The sequence below is a fragment of the Cebus imitator genome, unplaced genomic scaffold (genome assembly GCF_001604975.1).
Source record: "Cebus imitator isolate Cc_AM_T3 unplaced genomic scaffold, Cebus_imitator-1.0 Scaffold76, whole genome shotgun sequence".
Lineage (NCBI taxonomy): Eukaryota > Metazoa > Chordata > Mammalia > Primates > Cebidae > Cebus > Cebus imitator.
Genome location: NW_016107391.1, coordinates 5063858 through 5091396, shown reverse-complemented (window position 1 = coordinate 5091396; position 27539 = coordinate 5063858). Strand labels below are relative to the sequence as shown.

General features: G+C 38.1%; 3 pseudogenes across 1 annotated transcript; all 3 read right to left on the bottom strand.

The window, feature by feature from the left end:
- Positions 1-9616: 9616 nt before the first annotated feature.
- On the bottom strand, positions 9617-10875 carry LOC108307013 (annotated as a pseudogene).
- Positions 10876-15234: 4359 nt separating this feature from the next.
- Positions 15235-17693, bottom strand: LOC108307103 (annotated as a pseudogene). Its single transcript, XR_001826406.2, has one exon. The product of XR_001826406.2 is annotated as a ubiquitin carboxyl-terminal hydrolase 46-like (transcript).
- Positions 17694-25957: 8264 nt separating this feature from the next.
- Positions 25958-27257, bottom strand: LOC108307012 (annotated as a pseudogene).
- Positions 27258-27539: the final 282 nt, after the last annotated feature.

The window sequence follows — 27539 nt, the reverse complement described above, 5'->3', positions numbered from 1 at the left end:
AAAGAAAAGGCTTGAAATTCGCAGGGTTTTAGTTCACTTTATTATTATTTTTCATCAGAAACAGTGCTGGCTTCCTCAGGGGCTATCAGCTGAGTAAACTAATAATGATAAAGCTACCAAACATAGTATTGATAGTTTACCTCTACATATAAGATGTCATCATTTGGTCCTCCCACTTACCCTTTTAGGAAAGAAGAGTTTTATTAAGTAATTCAGAAGGGTTACCTTTGGCCTAATACTGTCTTATCCACGGAGCACAAAGCAGAATGGAAACAAGCTACAAATCTCAGATGTTATTGGTGTGGTGATAATAATCATATCTATAGTAGAAACAATAAGAACGATAATATTCCTCTGCTATTTCACTTTGAGCCAAGCTGGGAGCTCAGTATTTTACTTATTTTATTATTTTAAGTAGACTTGGATGAAGTATAATTCACTTCAAATGAGTTGCATACATTTATAGTGTACCGTTCAGTGAGTTGTGACAGGTAGATACACCTGTGAAACCACTACCTGGATCAAAACACAGTATTTACATCATCCCCAAATGATCTTCACACACCTTCGCAGTCCACTCCGTCCTGCATTCTTCTTAACGATCAGTCTGCTTTTTCTCACTGTAATTAGTTTGCATATTTAATAATTTTATGTAAATAGAACAATACACTCTGTGCTCTTTTGTATGTGATTTTTTTTCACTCAGAATAATGATTTTGAGTTCACCCACTTTATTATGTGTATCGGTAGATTTTTCTTTTTTTTATAGGTGAGCAGTATTTCATTTTGTGGGTATGCCATATTTTGTCTATCCACTTTTCACCTACTGATGAACATTTGAGTTATTTGCAGTATTTGGCTATTCTAAATAAAGCTTCAGTGAACCTTCACGTACATGCCTTTGTGTGCTTTTATTTTTCTTGGGGTAGAGACCTAGAAGTGGAATGGCTGAGACTTATCATAGGTTTATATTTAACTTCTTAGTAAACTGATAACTTTTTTTTCAGAGCTGTTATATTTTATATTCCCATAAGCAGTGTATAAGAGTTTCAGTGGCTCCACATCTTCATCAATGCTTTTCTTCCCTGTCTTTATTACAGACATTCTAGTGGGTGTAAACTGATATCTCACTGTGGTGTTAACTAGATGACTAGTGCAAACTAAAGCTCCAGACATCATGTTCACATGCAATTCCTTGATGAGTAATTGTTGTTGGGCCCTTTTTTGGTTGTTTTTTTGCATTGCTTTTTTTTTTTTTTTTGAGTTTTCTTAACTTTTTTGGCCATTTTTTTTTGGTTTATTTTTTTTTTTTTCTTTGTTTTTTAGGGGCCTTTTTTTTTTTTTGATTAAACTTTTTTTTTCGGTTATTTTTTTTTTTTTTTTTTTCCCTTTTTGTTTTTTTTCTTTTCCTTATTATTTTTTTTGAAGGAAAAAAGTTCAATTTTTGTTAAATTTTATTTATTTTTTTTTTTTTTTGTTTTTTATCTTTTTTTTTTTGTTTTCGTATTTTTTACTTTTTTCTTGGTTTTTTTTGGACTCTTATTTTTTTTTTTTTTTCAAGGATTTGGTTTTAATTTTCCCGGGGCTTTTTTTTCGGGGCTTGGGATTGGGATTTGGCCTTTTTCTTCCTGGGGGATTGCGTTCGGGGTTTGGGGCGGTTGACCGGATTTTAGGTTCCTTAAAGTTTTGTGTGGGCAAATGCAAAAGACAGAAACTAGGACAATATTTTGGATTCTGTCACAGAGGTGATGATTCATTTTCTAAAAGGAGTTTTGATATTAAGATTCATTCAGCATCTCTTCTTGGGTAAAACTTTTCCAAGCTGAAGGAATCAGTGTTCTATGTCTGGTGCCTGATGCCCAGTTAATAATCAGAAAAACCAAGATAAAATCAGGACTATTTATTTTGAGTCCAGTGCTCTATCTACCCCTCTGAGGCAAAATCCTTGTCACAGGGGAAAAAAAAAGGCATAATTCATATGGTTTCAAATTAAAAAAAACAAAACAAAACTATAATTAGCTTAAGTAGTAGGATAGAGGGACAAGTCTATATTTTCTTCTTAGATAAAATACAAATAGGACACAATTTTTCTTTTGAAATATAAATGGCAAAATAGTTTCTTGGACTCCACAAGAATAAAAAAGGATTGAATAGTCACTGGTAAGTTTCATCCTCTCACAACTCTTCTCAGAGAATAAAAAATACAAAACCTTCTTTTCCTCTCCATTTCCTATTATGCAGGCAGGCACCATTAATTGCAATTGATTACTTCTTCAGAGTGCATCCTGTAATTTCTCCTGCCACATTTCTCTGGCCAACTCACTGCTCAGATCTATTTTGGCAGATGTGAGTTTTATATTTCTCTTGCCCCTGGCTACCTTTGCATTACCACAGCTCTGCAGCATTGCAGGTCCATCACCTGAAGGTATGACAAAGGAATATTGTACAACTACCACTGATATCAACTTTAAATGGAAATTAGATTTCTTTCCTTCTTATGTTCCACTTTAATTTGAGCAAACTAAAGTTCCAGACATCGTGTTCACGGAAACCATCTTTATTTTAGGTAGTGCAATTGTAGTCCTGCTTGCTTAAGTACCTTTCATTTTTTATGCCTCTCTCTCTCTCTCCTCTCTCTTTAGTAGCATACTTCTGCCACAGGGAAGGCCATAATGTGTTTACAGGAATCCGCCTGCCCATTCAAGCAATATGAAACAAGAGAGTCACTTACCAAGCTGATGAAATGTGCTACAGTGGTCTAGGAGCCTTTAACTCTTCAGTTCTATTTCCAAAGCGAAATGCATTTTCAGGAGAAATGTCTGGGAACCAGATGGATCTTTGGAAGACTGAATTGCAATCCTTATATCATTGAAAATGTGAGGGAGTGACAGTATCTAAAGGAACATCAAAAAGGTAACCAGTAAACCAGCAGTAAATCCCTTGAAATCAAGTAGCCAATTACCTTTTTGAATAAGCCAAATGCTCAATTCCACTAAAATGATAGACGTAACCCAGTGTGAACAACTTAGTCTGTCTTTGACAGAATATTTTGTTGATTTATTGGGGGAACAAGCTCTTTTGGTCGTCTAATTTTTGCAGAGCTTACAGACAAATAGAATGGTCGATGGCTTTGCTGGTTATTCTTGATTCGTCTCTACCAAATAAATATATCTTGCCCTTCCCTCCTCTGCGCTTTGCCCCAGGAAGGCTGACCTCTACGGATTGTGGGAGATTCTGGTAGGGGATTGGAGATGGGAGAAGAGAGAGGGTGGGGTATTTTTTCTTCTCTTACTAGCATTTCTGCTCTGCTGTGCTGCTGGCAGGAACTATGCATGTTGCAGCCTCTGCCTCCACATTCAGTCACCCATCCATGGCCTCAGCTCTTCTGGGTCTGGTAACACTTTTTCTACTTCCTTCCCTTTCTAGCTTAAGGGTGGGCACATTATTGCCACTTTCAGAATGACTTACATCTCTGTTTTTCTCAACCCAGACTATACTCACATAGAAGAGTCCATCCATAAAGTTATTTTAAATTAAACTCTTTTTTCTTTGCATTTGTTTCCTGAAATAGTTTGACCTGATGAAGTTTTCTTATTAGAAATTTTTTCCTTTTTAACAAATTGGTTTTTGTGATTATTTAGCGAGCTACAAATGTTTATACTTAATGGTAACTTAAGTATGTTTTCAGTAAATAAAAGTAAATATATATTAATAATAGGTACAAATTGAATAATCATAAATGAAATTTATTTATACCAAACTCCTTATCTCCCAGGCCACGTTAAGTATTTGAGTTTGTAACCTGATGTGTTGCATCCCTGGCTTTAAAATTTCCCAGAAAAGATACAGGTGAAACAGTTAATAAAATGCTTGAAATGAATTTCTTATTCCTTTAGGAAGTCTTTGCTGCAGGTGAGCTAGTATTCAAAGAATCTTCCCTTTGGTGCCTGGCAGGCATGATGCAAATTACTTCTCCCTGTCTCTCTTCCCAGAAAGTCATTCTAAGGCCTAGACAATTAGACTACCATAGAGATTGCTTCTAAAACTCACTTACTGTTTAAGGGCTAAATCTATACATTAACATATACTTTTTTCTGTCCCCAAGTATTAAGGCCAGAACTTCAAACCATTAAAAAAGGCAAAGAAAGACCTTAAACTGTAATGAGCTCTTGGAAAACTGACCCAATTTTCTGTTTTTATATTTTACTTTGTTTTAGGTGAAATGAAGCTAACCAGATTTGGTTTTCCATTTTCCAATTCTGCTGTAACACATTTTTTTCTCAATAAAGATGCTTGCTTGCAGTAAATTAAATACTTGTAAACTACATCAATTCCTTGAGGATGATTATTGCTACCTTTGCTAATTTTTCTGTACTTTTTTCTTTTTTCTCTCTTGTTTTCAAAGAAATTATTGATTCAGTGGAATCTTACTTCTGAATATATTTTGTGTACTCTGGTAGACATACTCTCCAAACAAAAAATAGTATCAACAGCAAAAGGAGGTTTTAGAAATGCTAATACTTATAATTGCGTATATATTTGCATATAATATATAAGTATATAATATATACTAATATATTATATATATTTTATCAACTTGTATATATAATTATATGTACAAGTATATATATACACATATATATAATTGCATATATACATCTAAGACTGGCTTGAAGAATAAGTTGGCTAGGATCACAGTTAAATTCATAGCATAGAAGGAGGTAGAGTAGGATGGCTGACTAGAGGAAGCTAAGGCCTGTATCTTCCACAAAAAATGATGAAAACAATGAACAAACAACTATATTTAAGCTGGAGTGTTTGAAGGAGAGCACTGGGGTACAGCAGGGAAAGAAGAAAAACCTGTGCAACTAAGATACCTTGAAAAAGGGTGACATATGGAATCAAACAAAAGGTTCTGCTCTACCACAATGTCTTCTCAGATGAGATTAGCTCAGAACAAGAAGGCACTTCATTCAGTGGGGAAAGAGTAAGCTGAAGTCTCCAGCAGTTCTCATTAATGTTGTAGACATTTGTAGTCTTTGCTACTGGGAATCCTGCAGTCCCCAGAATCCCTGAACCCAGTTTAAAAAACTTCCCTATGCCCATGCAATTGCACCACCCCAGTGAAGGAACATACATTGTCCTCCCTTTGCCCCATGACACAAGTTGTAGCTGTATAGTACCATCTTGAAACTACAGCCACAGCTAGAATGCATCCTGCTCTGGAAGCTAGTAGCTACTGCATCTCATTATAGATGCTATGCTACCATTAAAACATTTTACATTTACACATGATAATGCACCATTCTCCTGCTGTACTACTACAGCTACCTACACCCTCAGAACAAGCTGCCTACAAGCTCCTCTGCCTTACATATCCTAGTGAATGCATCACCCTGATCCTCGCCTCTCAGAGCCTGAGTTTGGTGCCCAAGCACTGGAGCCCATACAGCACCCTGTCCCCAAAGGAACAGGTGATCCTGCTCCACAGAGAAGCCAAATTTGGACTAGCTGCAGACATAGTTGGTAGGTTCATCAGTGAAGCACACTGCTCCCAAGGGAGCCCCAACCTGAGCCAGTAATTTAACTCCTGTCACCACAGCAGATTCACCTGCTGGGTGAACCACTTCTAAGGAACCTCAAACTCTTTGCAGACCAGACCTAAAGTACTTCCACGTGCTCACCAGCCAGGTATGCCAATTCCAGGGGTGCCCCACCCTGAGCCTGTGGATTGGCTTCCATGTGCTACCAGTGCACTCACCAGCCAGACATGCTGCTTCCAGGTGGTCCCTGCCCAAAGCCATGTGACCAGCCACACTAACTCTTGTAGTCTAGACCACTAAGGCACTCAAAGGCCTCCTTGAGTTGACTACAGCTGAAAAAAAACTACATGGAAATTACAATATTACATCCAGCTGGACCCAAAGCCAGCATATCCTACCAAATTGATACCCTAAGACACATCTGTAGGTGAAAGTCTTTTTCTTTGAAAGCCACTGTATATAACACAAAGGTGACCAGTTAACCAGATGCAAAGTGTCATCACAGAGACACAAGAAACATGAAAAGGCAAAGAAATATGACACTACCTAACAAGCAAAATAATTCTTCAATATTTGAGATGAATAACTGATCTCAAAGAAATGAAGGTTATGAATTTACTGAAAAGGACATGTACCCCAGAACTTAAAGTATAATAAAAAATAAATATTATAACTATAATTATCTTAAGAAAACTCAGAAAGATGCCAGAGAATACAGACAGACAATCCAAAAATACCAGAAAAAGAATTAATGACCTAAAATAAATTCAGAAATGAAATAGATTAAAAAACTTGGAAGAAATCAACAAATGAAATAAAAAATATAATAGCTTCAACAGCAGACTAGATCAACCAGAAGAAGTGATTTCTGAACCTGAAGACAGCTCTTTTAAAACACCTCACTCAAAGGAAAAGAGAAGAAAAAAGAATGAAAGAGTAAGTAAAGCTTAAGCAAACAAATGTTGGCAGTATAGGAGTTTCAGAGGGAGGAGACAGAGAAAGGAGAAGCCACAGAAAGCTTATTTAACAAAATAAGCTAAAAGCTCTCCAACTACTGGGAGAGATAGAGACATCTGGATCCATGAGTCTCAAGGATGCATTATAGAGTCAACTCAAAGAGGTTCTCTTTAGGGATATTATAATAAAGCTGTCAAAAATAAAAGACAAAGAGATCATTCTAAAAGCAGCAAGAGAAAAGCATTAAGTCTCAGGTAAGGAAATTACCAGCAGACACTCAGCAGATCTCTCAGCAGAAACCTTGTAGGCTACGAGAGAATGGTATAATGTATTCAAAGAACTGAAAGAAGAAGAGAAAAAACTTTCAGCCAAGAATACTATGCCAAGGAAAGCCATCCTTCAGAAACCAAGGAGAAATTAAGTTTTTCCAAACATAAGCTGAGGAAGTTTATCACCACAAAATTGATCTTACAAGAAATGTCTAAGAGAGTATTTGAAGCAAAAGAATAATTACTAATATGAAAACATTTGAATGTTTAAACCTCATTATTAGAGATAAACTCATAATAAATTTCATACAAATTAATGTAATTGTGGCAAATAATCTTTCTAATCTTCAGGTTGAAGTTTAAAAGTCAAAATGATCAACAAAGATATCTACAATAAGTTGTTAAGGGGCACACAGAATATTAAAAGATCTAAATTAAGGCAACAAAATTATACATTTAGGGAAAGGGAAAAATCTAAAGTAACTGTATGCAACTAAAAAGTTATTAGTTTAGGATACTCATTGTAACTTTAAGATTTTTATGTAAGCCCCACTGTATCTACACAAAGAAAAAAAATCACAACACATACACAAACAAAAATAAAAATGAAATATTATTATTATAGGAAACCACCAAACTTTGGTTATTTCAAAAAGAGAAATAATAAAAGAGGAAGAATAAAACAAATTATTTATAAAACAACCAGGAAACAACCAAATGGTAGGAATAAGTTGTTAACTATTAATAATAACCTTGAATGTTAATGAATTAAATTCTTCAATTAAAAGATACAGAGAGAGTGGCCAAATGAACAAATAGCTCCCATCACCGACAAGAACACACATAGACTTAAAGTGAAGTAATGAAAAGCATTCTATGCAATTGGAAACCAAAAGACAGCAGGAGTAGCTACACTTACACCAGCTAAAATGAGTTTTAAGTTAGAAACTATAAAAGGAAAAATTATAAAGGGGTCAACTCAACAAGAAGTTGTCATAATTTTAAACACATATGCACTTAACACTGAAGCACCCAAATATATAAGCAATTATTATTAGATATAAAAGAGAAATATACAATACAATACATTCTATTCTATTTCGTGATTTGCATGTGTTTAACCATCCTTCATTCCTTGGATGGATCTCACTTGATCATAGCGTATGATGATCTCTTCAATGTGTTGTTGAATTTAGTTTGCTATTATTTCGTTGAGTATTTTGCATTTATGTTCAACAAGAATATTGGAGGGATGGGTGGTTGGTGACTTCAATACTCCCCTCTCAGCAGTGGATGGATCATTTAGACAATAATGAAATAAACATCAGCTAATAACCACATAGTAAACCAAATAAACATAATAGACTTTTACAGAACATTTAACCCAACAGCTGCAGAATACACCTTCTTCTCATCACCACAAGAAACATTATCCAGGAGCGATCATAAGTAAGGCCACAAAACAAGCCTTAACAAATTTAAGAAAATAAAAATATTTTTAAGTCTGTTTTTGACTACAATAATATAAAACTAAAAATCAAAAAAAGAAGGAAATTTGGAAAGTTACAAATACAAGGAAATTAAATAATATGCTTCTGAATAACTGATTGGTCAATGAAGAAATTTAAAGGAGAATTAAAAAATTTCTCGAGAAACATGAAAATAGAAACACAATGTACCAAAACTTTTGGGATACATGGAAAGCAATTTTAAAAAATGTTTATAGCAATAAACACCTGCATCATAAAATAATAAAGATCACAAATAAAAACCGAATTATGCACCTCAAGGAACTAGAAAAATAAGAACAAACTAACCACAGGATTAAGAATGGAAGAACATACTAAGGATATGAGCAAAAATAAATAAAATAGAGACAGAAAGTGCAAAAAAAAAATCAATGAAACAACGAAGTGAAAAATAAACAAAATTGACAACTTTCAGCTATGCCAACTAAGAAGAAAAGAGAAAGACTCTTCAAACACTCAGAGATGAAAAAAGAGACATCACCAATGAAATCACAGAAACATAAAAGAGTCTGAGACCAATTTGAATCATTATATGCCAAGAAAACGGGTGACCTAGAAGAAATGGAAACATTCCTGAAGTTGTATAAGTCTTCTAAATTGGATAATGAAGAAATAGAAAACCTGAATAGACCAATAGCAAGTAAGGACATCGAATCAGTAATAAAATGTCTTCTGCTGGTGGAAAGTTTAGTGCCTGATGGCTTTAGTACTGAATTCTACTGTACATTTAAGAAAGGACCCATGCCAATTCTCCTCTAACTACTTAAGAAAATTAGTGAGAAAGGAATATTTCTAGACTCATTCTAAGAGGCCCTCATTATCCTGATACACAAACCAGAAAAGGACAGAACAACCAATAAAAGGTAAGAAAATTATTATTATTTTCTTGTTTGTTTTATTTTCAGGTTGAAGGTTAAAAGTCAAAATTATTGACTTTTAACCAATATTATTTTTTTGTTTGTTTTACTTTATTATTTTTAATTGTTTTTATTTTTTTAATTTTCAATTTTAGCAAGCAGCCCACTAACATGACACTAAATCTCTCTCCTTCCAGGCAGGATTACTCTGAAAGGCAGGTGTGCTTTTCATTCATCCTCTCTTAGCAAGTGGTGCCTGTTCCGTGCTGGAGTTAAGTTTGAGCCCCTCTTTCCACACCCTGTTCCTGGATACACCAACAAGACCTGGCCTGAATAGAGCTGAGAAACTCGTTTAAAACAGGTAGAAGTGAGCTGGGACAAGGGGCACTCTGCGAGATGAGGAAGGGAGAAGCACAGAGGGCCCAGGAAGGCATAGGGGGTGAGGGAGCAGCTGGTGTTTCTGTCCCTCTAAATATCTGGGCTTCCTGCTACCCCAACCCTGGAGGGTGGGGTGGGGGGGTGAAACTAGATGCAAGGAACTCTGGGGCCCTCTGGCTGTTCAGTCCAACCCTGACACCCACCCACCCCTCACCCACCCACCAAAGAGAAAAAAGAAAGAAAGAATGAAAAGAAAACTCACAGGGGCACAAGCACACCCCTAAAACTCAGAAAACTCGTTGGCACACTTCTTGTTGATGGAGATCTGGATCTCTTCCTCCTCGTAGTTGTCAAAGTTACTGGCATCCCCAGGGCCTGCGAACTTCGGGATGAAGGGAGCTTCCACCTTCTTTTCATAGATGGCGATCCAGTTGGTTGTGGCGAACCACTTGTGGTTCTTGATGTCGCCGACCCCGTTCGGGAGGTTCCCGAAGAGCTTGGTGAGGTCCACCTGCAGCAGGCTCCGCAGCAGGTCCTTGAGGTCAGAGCTGACGTGGGAGGGGAACCGCACCTTCCCAGAGAGGATCTTCTGGTAGATCTGGATCGGCTGGTCGGCGTAGAAGTGAGGGAAACCCACGGCCATCTCGTAGGTGAGCACCCCCAGGGCCCACCAGTCCACGGCCTTGTAGCCTTTGCTCAGGATGATCTCGGGGACCAGGTACTCGGGGGTCCCGCACAGGGTCCAAGTGCGGCCCCTCATGTGCTTGGCGAAACTGAAGTCCGTCACCTGCAGGTAGCCCTGCTGGTCGATGTGGAGGTTCTCGGGCTTCAGGTCGCGTAGATGAGGTTGAGCGAGCACAGGTACTGGAAGGCCAGGACGACCTGGGCGGCATAGAAACAGGCATGGGGCTCTCTGGACCTCCGACGCGCCGTAGGTGGGAGAACATCTGCCCACCCGGCACGTGCTCCATCACTAGGCACAGGTTGGAGTTGTCCCTGAAGGGGAACTGGAGCTTGACGAGGAACGGAAAGTGGATCGCCTACAGGATGCGCTTCTCGTTCAGGACGTGCTCGACCTGCTTCAGCTTCACCACCTTCTGCTTGTTGGGTGTCTTCATGGTGTTGTGGCCGCCACTGTCCCGGTGCCTCACCAGCACCACCTGCCCGAAGGAGCCGGTGCCAGAGTCTTGAGCAGCTCAAACTGAGGCGAGCTGGCGGTGTTCTGAACGGGGTGTTCCCACCTGTAGAGGAAATCTTCTTTCGCTCTGGCAGGGAACTCTTTCATGTCCTCCTACTCGGTGTCCTTCTTGGCGGGGGAGTTGCCCATGGCAGTGGTGGCGGCCGGGGCGGGGGTCTCTCGGCCGCGGCAGCAGCGGTGGCGCTGCCTGGAGCTGGCTGCGTCGGCTGCGGCGCCGCGAGCCCCCCACCCACTCCCCGCGCCCCGGCTCCCAGCTTACGGTCCCAGCTAATGGGAGGCCGAGGTGGGAGGATTCCTTGAGCCTGGCAGGGTGAGGCTTTCGTGAGCCAAGATCACCCAGCTGCCCTCAACAATATGGATAAATCAAAAAGGCATTATGCAAGTGAGAGAAGCCAACTCTAAAGGGGACTTAGGGTGTGAATCCGTTTCTTTATTTACTTTATTATTTTACTTTCTTTATTATTATTATTATCATTTGTAGAAGTAGTGGTCTCCCTATACAATCATACTGGTCTTGAGGTTCTGCACTCAAGCAATCCTCCTGTCTCAGCCTCCCAGAGTGCTGGTATTACATTTGTGGGCCACAGCACCCAGTCATCCAATATTCCTGATGCACATAGATGCAAAAATACTTAAAAAAATAATAGTAAACTAAATTGAACTGCAAACTGAAAAGATCATCCACTGTGATCAAGTAAGATTCATCTCAGAAATGCAAGATGGTTAAACATATGCAAATCAGTAAACATGACACATCTCATTAACAGAATGAAAAAAATCATATGAATGTTTCAGAAAAGGCAGGAAAAACATCTGATAAAATGCAAACTCTCTTCATGATAAATATTTTCAACAAATTAAGTATAGAAACTATAGTTCAACACAGTAAAGGCCCTATGTGACAAACCTGCAGCTAACAGCATACGGAACAGAAAAAAAATCGAAATTTTTTTTCTGAGGTCTGGAATAAGACAAAGAAGGCTCCTTTCACCACTTCTATTGAACATACTCCTGGAACTCCTAGTCTGAGCAATCAGGCTAATTAAGAGAAAGAAATCAAAGGCATCCAAATTGGAAAAGGAGAAAGTTCAACTGTCCTTTATTGCAGATGGCATGATCATGTTTATAGAAAACCCTAAAGACTCAAAAAAAAAAAAAAAACCTTTTAGAACTAATAAACTAAAGTTTTTAGTATAAAATCAATGCACAAAAATCCATTGCATTTTTATATGCAAATAGTGAACTATCTGAAAAAGTAATTGAGAAAACAATTCCATCTATAATTGCTAGGAAATAATCAGACATCTAAAGAGAAATTTAACCTAGGAGGTGAGAGATCTCTACATTAAAACCCGTAAAATACTGAAGAAAAAAGTTGAAGAGAACACAAACAAATGGAAAGATTTCTGTGTTCACGAATTGGAAAAATTGATATTGTTAAAATGTTATTAATATCCAAAGCATTCTAGAGATTCTATACAATGTCCACCAGAATATTAATGATATTATTCACATAAAGAAAAAAATCTTGAAATTTGTGAGGAACCATAAAAGATCCAGAATAGCCAAAGTAATCTTGATCAAAAAAAATAAACAAAAGCCAAAGCTAGAGGCATCATAATACCTCAAAATATACAACAAAACTAGAATAACCAAAATAACATGGTATTGGCATAAAAGCAGTCTCATAGATGAATGGAACAGAATAGATGTCCCAGAAATAAGTCTATACATTTAAAGCCAACTGATTTTCTACAAAGGTGACAAGAACATGCATTGGGAAAATAACAGTATCGTCAATAAATGGTACTGGAAAAATTGAATATTCACATGCAGAAGAATAGAGCTGGACTCCTATCTTTCTCCATATACAAAAATCAACTTGGAATGAATGTGAGACTTAAATGTAAGACCACAAACTATAAAACTACTAGAAGAAAACATTGGGGAAAGAATTCATGACATTGGGCTGAGCAATGATTTTTAAATTAACACTCTGAAAATGCAGACAACAAAATTAAATATAGACAAGTGGGATTACATTAAATTAGAAAGCTTTTGCACAGCAAAAGAAACAATCAATAAAGTGGAGAGACAACCTAGCGAATAGAAGAAAATATCTGCAAGTGATACATCTGAAAAGGGGTTAAAACTAGAACATATAAGAAACTCAAACAATCCAATAGCCAAAAAAGAAAAAAAAAAGAAAAGAAAACCAAATAATCCAATTACAAAATGTGCAAAGAAACTAAGTGGACATTTCTCTAAGTAAGATAAACAAATGGCCAACAGGTGTATGAAAAAATTATCAACATCACTTTTCATAAGGGAAACGCAAATCAAAACCACAATGAGACATCTTACTCCAGTTAGAATGTCTATTATCAAAAAAAAAAAAAAAGTTAACAAGTATTGGGTAGTATGTGGAGAGAATAGAACTCTTGCACACTGTTGGTGGGAATGTAAATTAATACAGTCATTTACATAATGTGTGATTTTATCCTTGCAAGTACCCCTTGATGTAGTTACAGTAATTATTTCAACTACAGAGGTCACACAATTGGAAGCGCAGAATTCGGCAGGAACTAAACCCAGGTTTGTCTGAGCACCCAGTTTTTGTTCTCAATGACTGCACTGTGCCTGTAAGTCAAAGGCGTAGCAATGCTTTAAAATGAGGCAGCTAACTTGTAACAAGACTGCCTTTCCTTCTCACTCTAAGTGTAGTTTATTCTCTGAAGTTTCTGATGGGTAGTACTAGGACACCAATTTACTGAAGGACATGTTTCAGAGGCTATTTCTCCTTATTTTGCCAAGATTAAAGGATTTGGGAAAAAGAAGGATTTGATTGATGGCAAAGGAATTATACAGAGAATGGAGGATAGAAAGATGTATTCTGACTTTCACTTTTTCAAATAGTTTCATAAATTTTTAGGTATTGCCAATCAAGAGATTAGTAATGGTAATTTAAAAAAATTTAAACAACCATGGTGACTACATTCTTTAGCTGAAAAGCACGAAAAGTATATTTCTAATTTCTTCTTCTTTTTTTGAATTTGGATCTCTCCCAAGTTGAATTTGTTCAATAATCACTAAGCACTCACTATGAGCCAGTAATGATCATGGCTAGGTATGTAAATATAAAACATGCATGTTCTTTTGCCCCAAATGGGTTCATTTGCAGCCCATGTGGCCACATTATGATAATAATTTGACAAGATCTGCAAGACATCTTGACAAATTTAACATTTTTGGTTACAATCATTCTGAATTACTGAAGGTTCACAGACAAGGGTAATTTATTATTTTGCATAAGCATAGATCGAATCGCTCAGGCTTTGGGGTTGATGTAAGAAAAGAAACAGATCATTTAATCAGCAAAGCTGATATTTTAGTATCTATATCTTACTGTTGCCCTAATGCCACATGAAGTGATAAAAACTTTGTATTTGAAAAAAAAAATCCAACTGTAGTGCTTATAATGAGTGTGAGGAGCAAGTGAAGCAGTCTAAAAAAAATGCTTGTTCTTTATAGAATATAGAAATGTTGGATAATTTAAGAAGTAGCATGTCAAATCCCTTTATGAGTTTAGATATATGACAGGATTGTGCCACAAGCTTTATATAAGTGGCCTTCAATGTTTTTAAAAATCCATGACCCATCTAAAAAAATTGTTCCACTTTACAATGTAATCAACACACACACACACACACACACACACACACACACACATACACACGCACATCCCGCCAGTGAAACAAAACTTCCATAATGCAATACTTGCCTTTACTTTATGTCATATACTTTGATATTTCACTAATTTTTTTTCTTTTTCTATTTCATTTTTTTGTTTCAAAGATAATTTTAATAGTTTTTCTTATGAATCAGTTCCAAATATATTAGAGACCAACCGTCATTTTCTTAAAACTTTGTAACTTGCAGTCAAATATATGGATTCTGTATAGTACAAACATTTCCCTACATCAATCAGCGTCAGTTGGAAAGCGCCTCTCCTTAAAAAGAGAATAAAGGCTCACCTTCCAGGTAGTGATCACTGCATAAGTTTCATGGGGGATATAGAAAATATTTATAAATATGAAATTGCCTCTAAACAACGCAAGGTACATCTCCATCACTTGTATGAAACAATAACATGAAGATCAATCTGTTTTGTCTTCTCCAGTGAAAAGTAAAACATTTAATTTCAAGCATAAACAGATGAAATGCTGGCATGCTTACTTAAGTTCTGAGCAATAAACAGTTCAAGATAGTTCAAAGACAAGAAATCCAGTTTTCATCTAGATAAAATGCTATCCTCTTCATTGTTGCAAAATGGCCACTAACATTTTCCATTTCAATTTTAGTTCACATTATGCCCAAAGTTTGCATGTTCATTAGCGGATGCATTAGGTAAGAAAAATATGTTCACAGTTTATTATAGTGTACGGAAGTTAAGTGACTTCCAAAGGAAGCCATGATCTATGACTCAAAAACCAGCTCAACAGCAAAACACCAAACGACCCTTTTAATTAAAGGTACCAGTACTCAAATGCTCTAATAAATACATATACAATAAAAGTGAAAAAAGTAACTACAGTGAGATGAGGTTCTTCCCCCCAAAATTTTGTCTTCTCAAGCATTTTAGGAGTCTGAGCCAAAGCAACAGCGCCATTTTGTTCATTCCTCCCCCTGCCCACAGACACTTCCTTTGAGCCACCTTCCTACCCAGCTAACTCTGGTATTCCCTCTAGGGAAGGTTCTGTCTCAGCCCTGGGACTCGCCAGTGCCTCAGTAAACAGATGGGCTATGTTAAAAAGTTAAGTTGTACAATGTGCTGATGGCTGGCAAGATGCAGTGCCTTTGCTATTCCTGATAAGGAACAATGTCAGTGCTGACTGGCTAAGGGGAGGTTTGCCAGCCCGGCAGCCACTGACTGCACACATCAGCAGGAGTGGAAAGATACCTTGAAAAGCTTACAGTGCCGGATACAGAATAAACACAACTCACAGGGCCTTACAGAAGAAGTGTGCCTGAAAATAAACAGCATAGAGTTATTTTCCTGAAACTTGGTTTTGGTAGAAAGTTACAAAAAGTAACTTTTCATTGTCCACAAAAATTTCTGCCTTTTGGCTTTGCCTGCCCTGAGCCTTCTTAACCCCTGGAATTCTAACAGCAAGGTCAGCACAGCCCAGTGCCAATGCCAACCAGCACCAGCCACCACGGACAGCTTCTCTTCACCCTGTTCCGTGTTGAGGATGATTTTAGTATCGAGGTTACTCACTTTTCAACATTTCCATTTGCACAATATTAAAGCTATAGTTGCAACCCTACAAGGTCATTATCTACCCAATTCTTCTGTCCTTGTATCAGAAAAGAGGCAGAGAAGTTGAAAATGGGTAGCAATGCTTCCAGGGACAAGTTAAAGGATTGCATTGTAAGAAGACCCTGGAAGCCCTAGGAGTTTAGCAAACGCTTAAAATAGACTGTAGACACTCATAGGAAATGTCATTCTAATACAGCCAGACATAACGAATGGCATAGCTTTCACCCAATCCTAAAATTAGCAACTGTTATTCATATAAATCTGACTACAATCTGATTGCAGTTAACTCTACCTCAGACCGAAATAAAACCAAGAGTAGTGTTGCATGTAAAAACAGAAAAGGAGAGAGTCTAACACAGCCAGACCATTGAGACTTGGAGTGATACTATTAGTGGGCCACTAGGGAAGAAGAAAGACTGCAGAGAAAACAGATAACAGTGCTTTGAACATTTCCCCCCACTTGAATTAGTCCCACAGTTCTTGTAAGTTACTCTCTTGACAGATAGAATAAAATATATCCAGATTCTGAATTTTTTGATATATCTGATGTCAGGCCATAGAATTCTTCAACAGCTTGGGCATCTATTTTCTCTACAATGTCATCATCAAACAAAAGCCAGGAGCCGTGACTTTTCACAGTAGTGATATAATGCCCGCGACTAGGACTACTGCCACCGTGAACAACCACAGCAACCAGGTCATACATGCGGTCCAGGTTCACTGCATCACTGGAGGTGTCGAAGAGCCAGAGCTCCAGAGGGAATACCACGCGGTAAGACAGCTTGGTGTATCTGTGCAGCTGCTCCATGTACTTGAACCGCTTTAGATGCAGGGCCAAGATCACGGGCAGCTTTTTTACTCTCATCCTTTTCTGGGCTTCCTGTTTGCTGCAGCATGTTTCACAATAATGTTTTTTTTCACTACACAGTGTTTCTGTGTTGCTGAAGTCTCTTAGACAGTGGATAATGGATGTATTCTGCTCCACATCAACAGAAAGGTCAAGAAAATCTTCATCTTTGCTACTAACAGTTTCACAGTTCAAGCATCGAGTTTCATTGGTGAGCGTTCCCTGAAAAATCTCATGGATCCAGGTGAGTTCTGGTTTATTATTTTCCGCAGGTTCGTTCATGTTGCCATTTTTAAATTTTCCGTTTTGTTTTTCCTGTTTCTTCTCCTCCTGCAGGATATCCGCAATAGTGTTTAGCAAATAATTTAAAAATTCATGAGCATCCTTCTGCATATAGTTATCAAAGAGATCGTTCTCTTTTCTCGGCCTTGAAATGAACTTCTTTGGTGGGATGACGCCAACCTTCTTCTTGAAGGTTGCGTGGCAGGGCTGTGGAAAAGGTCCGCCAGGCACGTCAGCAAGTTTTCCTTCTTCTTTTGCTGGGCCTTGTATGCCAACACATTCTCCTGGAACGGGCGGGCAGAAGTACAACACCTGAAGCACAGAGTTACAGTAGCATGTGTTTCCAAAATTGACCAATCCGAAATAGTGTTCACTGATTGGAAACTGCTCTGAACCAATGTCTTTTTCCAGAGCAGAGGCGTTGGTGCCCATATTACAGATGGAGGCGATGTTTCGGACAGTCATTAGTCTAAAGGTTGCAGCGATCCCTCACCGCCATCTTCACAAGGGACAATCGGGACTGCCCATGGTGGCGCCCTGGCGGGGAGGCCGGGCGGCAGCGCCGCGGCCTGGGGTCCGGCTTTCAGTTTGGCTGGGTGAGGGAGGCTGGGAGGAGGAGGCGGCCTCTATTTCATTTTTAAATGCTGATTGTGACCTGCTAAACTGACTTTATGATTCACTAATGGCTTTTAACTTCTAGCATGAAAAGCACTGCTCTATATTAATAAGAAGAATGAATAAATGAGTGAATAAGACAGAGATGAAGCTGCTTCAGCTGGTGGTCCAGCTGGAATTTATTTTAATAGTACTGTAAATTATTTTAATCCTGTGTTTATAGAATCATTAAAGGTCTTATAGGGTAACTTAAATTTTTCATTTATTCTCCAGTGCACTTTATGGGAAAAATTATATAATACAGTAATACTTGTGAATACAGGGGTTTGCAGAGCTCTGGGGTGGAAGTAAAGTATAATCTCTGTAAGTAAAATGCCTGAAGAGTAAAGATGGGTGAAGAACTGTTTGAGTGAGTGGTCTAGGAAAGCACATTTAATATGGCTTTGAAAGATGAGTGGCGTTTGACAGAGTTCAGAAAAGAGCAGTTCACACTGGAAAGGTGTGGTCTGCTTGGGAGTTAAGTGAGAAGTAAACTGTATCTAAGAGGCATACAGGAAGATATAGTGGGACTAGTTAGATGAGATTAAAATACACCAGACAGCAACAATCAGATCCTAGTCACTTATTTTATGTGATGAAACTTGAGGCTCTTTTCCATTGAATTAGTGGACCATTTTTCAAAGAAATTGACTATTTTATCACAACTTGAACAGGATTCCGGAGTATCTTTAGGGTTTTGAGTGGAACTCAGGAAATAAAAGGTAGAAGAAAATTTGTGAGATTATTTCTGTTCTAGATAGCAAGCTCCATAAAGGTAAGGTCCTGAGTTTGATTTGTTCATTTGTTCTAGCTTGGAGCATAGTAGCACTTGACGTATTTTATAAATGAATGAATCAATGAGTGAATATGTAAAGAAGGGCACAGGTTACCTTGGTGATGACTCTTGAACTCTTCTTTCCTAAGGTCCTTTGTCCACTGATGTAGTTATTTAGAGAGCTTGCTTGATTATAATCCCAGTACTATTCAAATTCAGTACTCTCTTTCTGTCTTCTTCCTGAGCTGATCTGTCCTCAGTTTCATAAACACTTATTATAATATTCTGTCTTTGTGGTTGCTGTTCTCTTAGAATGTCACCTTTCTCTACACAGTCTTTTAAGTATCTTAGTCAGCATTCATGGTGCTCCAAATGAAATTTGCTTCTCCATGAAGTCTTACTTGGGGTGCTTTAGCTTTTATAGTACCCTTGATTCTCTTCTTACTTACTACTTACTAAATGATTAATTAAATAAAAGTAATTTAGTAAGTGTTGATCATTTAATAAATTTGTATTTAAGAGAGCTGAAAGATGAATAAAAGTACACAATACTAACAAAACAATTATATAGAATCTTATTTCCTAAACACTGTTAACATTTTTGAAATTCCTCACATTTTAGTATGTTTATATTGATGAATTTATACTACAAACATATATGCGGGTATATACAATAATATACAAATATATATGAATGTAAATTGGATTCAAAAGGCACATCCATCTTATATAATACTTTTTATTTAATAAAATGTGTTTCTCCTTATTTTCCTGAATATTTCTTAAGTACATCACTTTAATGTCTATAGAATATTTCATAATATTTAAGCATATATTTAATTAACATTTTTAATTTTGTGAAGGACATTTAGGTTGTTTTCAATTTTTTCCTTTTAAAAAATTCTTTGGTAGATATCCTGATAGCCAAAATTCTATATTTGTGCAATTTTTTACGTAAGTAAATAGAAATGAAATTAGTTGGAAAAAGATTATAAGCATTTTGAATAGTATTGCTAGATATAACAAAGGACAAGTTGTCCCCAACACCTCTCACATTATTGCAATTTGCACTCTAAGCAGGTTATGAATGCTGATTTCTCTATGTACTTATCAGTCTCAGTCTTAGCATGCTTTAGAGCCTAGTAATTTGAGAGCTGAAAAATGTCATTGAGTGTGAATTGTTTTTAACAGGTGGGCTCTAACATTATTACATATATCTACTTTCCATTTTTCTTTCTTTCGAAACTTGTTGTTCATAGCCTTTGTTTATTTCTTAACTCAGATTTTAATCATTTGCCTTTTGCTTTAAAGAGCCATTAGTTTTTATGTGTCCTCTGAACTTCCACGGCACTTCTCTACATGCTCATATAATGTGGACTATGTTGTTTATATTATGTGTGTGTGTGTGTGTGTGTGGCTGCACACACATATATATACACACACATACACAAACACACACACATGCCCACACACACCAACTAGATTATGGGATTCTGGGCAAAAATAGTCTTATTTTTTTTTTAACTCCTATTCTTTAAGGAGTACTGTGGGTAAATGAAAGAGTCATGCACTATGGAATTCACTAGAGCTAAGATAAAAATACCAGCATTTTACTTGGTCAGGCTCCTCAATCTTAAACCTTAGTTTCTTCCTGCTGAATAAAGAGGGCAAATAATACTTTTTCTTCAGAAGGTGGTAAAGAGTAGATAAAATAATTTATGTAAGGCCCTTGCAGAGTGAGCAGCATATTGTGGAAAGTTATGAATATTAACAACCATTCTTCTTATTTGGTTTTTGCTTAGCATTTATCACAATAGTTTGGAAACACACCAGGTGCTTAATAAACATAATACATAAGAATAATAACAATAGCCAATTCTGTTGGCTATTGTTAACAGAACCAACAGTGAAATAGTGAAAATAATGTTTATTAATTTGTTTTTCAATATAATACTTAGCAAAATTTAGATCAAAGTTTGGTTTCTTCCCTTGTACATGCCATTTCCATTTTATTTAAGGTTTAAATAGTGGTAGACATAACAAATTTTCAATTCTTATGCCCAGGCTGCATGTGGGCATTTTACAAGCCACTTCTTCCCACTCTTAGTAAATCAAGAATAACTTTTAAAAAGTACTTTTCTACATTTTCCCTTTCCCACATGAAACTCATGACATCTGCACTGGTAGATACTTGAATGGCTTTTCCAGGATAAGGTTGTGGAATGACCTAGTCCAAGCAATTCCATATCTCAATTTGGAATTCTGTTTCAAGGGCTGAATTAGTCAATAGATGTTTGTGACACTTTCCCTTTAGGGATATCTGCTGTCTTGCTCTAAATTTCACCAAGCATGTAATGCTTAGAAACACTGAATTTGGCTTTTTTTTTTTTTTTTTTTTGCCACAACTTGTTTTGTAGCACCATAACTTAAAGAGCCAGGGAAATTTGGAGAATTCTCTCCAGGGAAGCTGAAGAATTTCTTACAACTGCAGGGAAAGTTTTCTCCTTCAACTGATAATGGCTTTGAAAATAAAATCAAACATTCTGCTTTTATTTATTTCTTAATTTATCTTGTTGGACCTGCACAACAAAAAGACTTTATGAAATCTATTTTTAATTATTTCCCAATCCCTGTCTGCAATAGAGGGAATCACTCCCATTCAGCTGACATTCTTTCTCTTGATTCTTCTGGCTTCTCATTCAGTGTCACCCAATCTGGCCAGCAGCAACTATAAATCCATAAATAATATCACTTTAATACTTCCTTATTGATCTAGACATAGCAGAAGCTTGACCGTGTGTTTACTGGTCCCATATCGTTTTCTCATCCGTAGGGATCTTCCTCTAAATTCTCTACTGCTTCCTTCATAGGGAAAGATAAAATGGAAGATAGATCACCCTTGCCTAGCTATTTCTGTCTCTTCAATTTTCTGACTTAGTTTTCAGAGACAGACAGCTATTTTCTTTACCATTTTTCCTTCTTAGAAGGAAAATCAAAAAGAAATTCTGTCATCTGAGACATTGCTGTCCATTTTCCTGCCCTTCTTTTCATCCATATTTCACTTGTGTTAGCTTTTTTAGACTTGAGTTAATCTTCTAACATAAAGTTCTCTCACAGCGTCTTTTTTCACATCAGTTTTTTGGGTATAATTTACCTATCAAAAAATTTACCCTCTTTCCTAATAATTTTGAGACAAAGTAATATGGAGTAATAAGAGAAAAAAATATCTTTTTGTTCATATATTTTCTATTCCCACTTTTTAGTTATTTCTTTGTTGAAAATGAAACCTACTTTTGATATTTGTGTGTTTAAAAAAATTTTTTTACATTGTTTCTTATCAATTTATTTCTGTTTTCTTTCACATTGGATCAATGCTTTATTTGGTCTATGGTATACCTTTCTCTCTGGTAAACATTTATGTATTTATATTTTATTATTGTACCTCAGATCATTATTATTAATTATTAAAGCTCAGATTTTGGAAGCACTCAATGATTTTATAAACATCTAAGGATCCGTCATTGAAATATTTGATATAGTATTAGCCATACCTAGCAAACTGACAACTATCTAAGACACCAAGCATAACACAATAGTAGAAACAGGACAAAATTAAATCATTGCACAATATACATTATAGTCTAATTAAAATACATAATAGGGATTGTTATTATAGATAGAAGGATGGCAACTAGAAAATATTGATTTTACAGGATACTAAATTAAAAATATTTCTAAGCTTAGTGAATATCTGGCTTCATGTGCATGCCTACCAAATCATGGGAAGAAAGTCGAATATATGTACTAGGATTCATTATTTCACTAAATAAGAAACTATTCATGGAATTCCTGCTAGTGCTGAAGTCTGATTTTAGGGACTAGCATTACAATGAATAAAGGCTGACAAGTTTTGCATACTAGATTTGTATTGTCAAATATAAAAGACATTACTCACATGTAGATAAATTAATTAAGTAAAATTAAAAATTGCATCCCTTAGTTTCATTAACCACATTTCAAGTGCTCCTTAGTCACATGTGACTAGTGTCTATTTTGTTGAACAGAAAGGATATAGGGCATTCTCAACATAAGAAATGTTCTATTGGAAGAGGCTGAATTTAAGACGATGTTTTTATTTTGATAATAATCTTAAACATATAGAAAAGTTAAGAAAATAATATTATAGACATCCATGTTAATTACCACTGAGATGAAATGCATGTTGCTATTTGCCATATTTGTTTTAGTGGACTCTCTTTTTAAAAAATAATAAATTAAGCCTTCCAAATAAGAAAAAATGTATATACCTCTCTCTTTTCCCCTTTCCCTCCCTAAAGGTAACCATTATCTACCAAACATCTACCATGTATCCATCCATTTTATTTTATTTTATTTTATTTGAGATGGAGTTTCACTCTTGTTGCCCAGGCTGGAGTGCAGTCAGTGGCACGATCTCTGCTCACTGCAACCTCTGTGTTTTGGGTTCAAGCAATTCTCCTGCCTCAGCCTCCTGAGTAGCTGAGACTACAGGCACCCACCACTAGGCTGGGGTAATTTTTTTGTATTTTTTGTAGAGACAGGGTTTCACCATGTTGGTCAGGCTGGTCTCGAACACCTGACCTCAGGTGATCTGCCCACCTTGGCCTCCCAAAGTGCTGGAATTATAGGCTTGAGCCACCGAGCTTGGACCTGTATCCATTCATTTTCTAGATGAGAAACTATTTTAGGAGCTTTGCAACTGAGGTCTAAAATCTATACATTTTCTAGGCTCTCTTGAATAGTCTAACTTCTGTCCCAGGCTTGATAAGAGTTAAACAGTCCATGGACTGTTCAGTCTTTTACGAACGTGTACTGCAGAGGATGGAAAGGCATTCTCCCTCCATGGTGCTAGTTGATGTTCCATCTGGCCTTGCTTCAGTGAGGGACCTTTGAGAGGTCTCCCATTTACACTCTGAAAACAGCACAGGGCAGATACCCAACGACATTGCAGACTCAGAGCATCTGACTCAGTTGATGTTATTCTCTGCTATTCTGTTTATTGACTCTTTCCTAAATAAATGGGTCTCTATGTAAATCAAGTCCTAAAAAATAGCTGGCAAAAAAAAATGCACTCATTTCTTGAGGGGAAAAATAAGTCACTAAATTTGTGTCAAAATTTCCACTGTACTTGAATATATTTAGCTGCTATCTTTTGATGTTCTGATCTCATAAATTTAAAAGCAACACTTGGATCCTAGTTAGGAAACAGGCAGCAGACATTAGGTCTATTTCTCCTTCCTTTTGCCTCCTTCTCTCAAAATATTCTGTCCTTAATGGAATGTGAAATCAGCCTGGAGATTTTTAAGAATTTCCATGTAATACTGAATCTGTGTTCTCCATCCTGGATGTTTAAAGAGTTCCTTTCTGATACTTTCTTCAGGTTACAAACCAAACCTGTTTTTCACCTATAAGACAACACTGCTTTTGTACCATTTCAAAGACATGACACTTTGAAAACATTGATGTATTTCATTGCTACATTTCAGGTATTTTCACATTTTAGGTTATTGGTTTAGAAAAGAACTTTAGCAAATAGGACATTTAAAAAAAATGAGGAATCAAAGGGGTTTCCATGATTTATTTTTCAAAACAGGCCTGAAGGTAATTTTCACTAATTGTAAACTCTGGGAAGCCCACAATAAAACACATAACGAAAGTAACTGCTCAATCAGACTCAGTTTAATAAGTAAGTATTTACTATATCAGGTTCTTCCTTAGAGCTGGGCCACTTTTTCCTTATGCTTTTCCAATACAACACTTTTTGTCCCCAAGTGATGTCTAATGTGAAAGTGTAATGCAGGTAGTGGCACTGAAGTATCCCTTACTCAGCCATTCCTTTCCTTCCACATATTTACAGAAAGCAAGAATTCTTAGGAATACAGTGTTGGTAAGTATTTGGAAAACAAATGAAATACCTGGAGGGCTAGTTTTTTTTCTTTCCCTCTGATGGATTGGTTACCCTAAGTTTACAACTGAAAATAGCAAAAAACTCTGGTGAAAATAGCCACCATTGACATAGAAAGAATACAAAGAGTCTGCCATCTGCAGACACACACACACACACACACACACACACACACACACACACACACACACACACACACACACACACACACACACAAACACACACACACACACTCCAAAAAAGGAAATTCTGAGAGGTAAGCTAGCACTTAAAATGAATTTCCCCTTGAGAGCTTACATTCAACATTGTTGACTTTAGGATTCTGTTTCAATGTTATGCAGAGCATAAGAGAATGGAAATAAAGACTAAAACCAGCATAAAGTGAGAATATATTGGGCAACCTCGATATCAAGCTTGGAATCTAAAGGACTACTACTTCAGAGTACAATCCTTTGAATGATAAATAAACTCAACCTAGAAGAAGACAACATACCTCTGTCATTGTTCTGGCATTGGTTGGACACACAACCAGTTGAGTTGGACACTCAAACTTCCCTTGAGAATCAATAAGCAACCAGCTGCCTTTACTTGTCTTCAAGCCCCAATTACTATTATCTTATGCAACTTAAATCATGGTAAGCAGGTAATTTTAAGTAGGTAATAATTTGAGGTGACTAAAAAAATAAAATACAGTGTAATCTTGGGAAATCCAACTTTAGCCTATGCATGAAAAAATTGAACTTGCATAACTCTTCTAAATTGGATAATGAAGAAATAGAGAACCTGAATAGACCAATAACAAGTAAGGACATTGAAACAGTAATAAAATGTCTTCTGTTGGTGGAAAGTTTAGCACCTGATGGCTTTAGTACTGAATTCTACTGTACATTTAAGGAAGGACCCATGCCAGTTCTCCTCAAACTACTTAAGAAAATTAGTGAGAATGGAATACTTCTAGACTTATTCTAAGAGGCCCTCACTAACCTGATACACAAACCAGAAAAGGACAGAACAACCAATAAAAGGTAAGAAAACTACATGCCAATATTATTTTTTGTTTGTTTCACTTTATTATTTTTAATTGTTTTTATTTTTTTAATTTTCAATTTTAGCAAGCAGCCCACTAACATGACACTAAACCTCTCTCCTTCCAGGCAAGATTACTCTGAAAGGCAGGTGTGCTTTTCATTCATCCTCTCTTAGCAAGTGGTGCCTGTTCCGTGCTGGAGTTAAGTTTGAGCCCCTCTTTCCACACCCTGTTCCTGGATACAGCAAGACCTGGCCTGAATAGAGCTGAGAAACTCGTTTAAAACAGGTAGAAGTGGGCTGGGACAAGGGGCACTCTGCGAGATGAGGAAGGGAGAAGCACAGAGGGCCCAGGAAGGCATAGGGGGTGAGGGAGCAGCTGGTGTTTCTGTCCCTCTAAATATCTGGGCTTCCTGCTACCCCAACCCTGGAGGGTTGGGTTAGGGGGTAAAACTAGATGCAAGGAACTCTGGGGCCCTCTGGCTGTTCAGTCCAACCCTGACACCCACCCACCCCTCACCCACCCACCAAAGAGAAAAAAGAAAGAAAGAATGAAAAGAAAACCCACAGGGGCACAAGCACACCCCTAAAACTCAGAAAACTCGTTGGCACACTTCTTGTTGATGGAGATCTGGATCTCTTCCTCCTCGTAGTTGTCAAAGTTACTGGCATCCCCAGGGCCTGCGAACTTCGGGATGAAGGGAGCTTCCACCTTCTTCTCATAGATGGCGATCCAGTTGGTTGTGGCGAACCACTTGTGGTTCTTGATGTCGCCGACCCCGTTCGGGAGGTTCCCGAAGAGCTTGGTGAGGTCCACCTGCAGCAGGCTCCGCAGCAGGTCCTTGAGGTCAGAGCTGACGTGGGAGGGGAACCGCACCTTCCCAGAGAGGATCTTCTGATAGATCTGGATCCACTGGTCGGCATAGAAGGGCGGGAAGCCCATGGCCATCTCGTAGGTGAGCACCCCCAGGGCCCATCAGTCACGGCCTTGTTGTAGCCTTTGCTCAGGATGATCTCGGGGACCAGGTATTCGGGGGTCCCGCACGGGGGCCAGGTACTCGGGGGTCCCACACAGGGTCCAAGTGCGGCCCCTCATGTGCTTGGCGAAACTGAAGTCCGTCACCTGCAGGTAGCCCTGCTGGTCGATGAGGAGGTTCTCGGGCTTCAGGTCGCGTAGATGAGGTTGAGCGAGCACAGGTACTGGAAGGCCAGGACGACCTGGGCGGCATAGAAACAGGCATGGGGCTCTCTGGACCTCCGACGCGCCATAGGTGGGAGAACATCTGCCCACCCGGCACGTGCTCCATCACTAGGCACAGGTTGGAGTTGTCCCTGAAGGGGAACTGGAGCTTGACGAGGAACGGAAAGTGGATCGCCTACAGGATGCGCTTCTCGTTCAGGACGTGCTCGACCTGCTTCAGCTTCACCACCTTCTGCTTGTTGGGTGTCTTCATGGTGTTGTGGCCGCCACTGTCCCGGTGCCTCACCAGCACCACCTGCCCGAAGGAGCCGGTGCCAGAGTCTTGAGCAGCTCAAACTGAGGCGAGCTGGCGGTGTTCTGAACGGGGTGTTTCCATCTGCAGAGGAAATCTTCTTTGGCTCTGGCTGGGAACTCTTTCATGTCCTCCTGCTCGGTGTCCTTCTTGGCGGGGGCGTTTCCCATGGCAGTGGTGGTGGCCGGGGCGGGGGTCTCGTGGCGGCGGTGGCGGAGGTGGCACCGCCTGGAGCTGGCTGCATCGGCTGCGGCGCCGCGAACCCCCCACCCACCCCGTATGCCCTGGGTCCCAGCTTATGGTCCCAGCTAATGGGAGGCCGAGGTGGGAGGATATCTTGAGCCTGGGAGGGCGAGGCTTTCGTGAGCCAAGATCACCCAGCTTCCCTCAACAATATCAATAAATCGAAAAGGCATTATGCAAGTGAGAGAAGCCAACTCTTATGGGAATTAGGGTATGAATCCTTT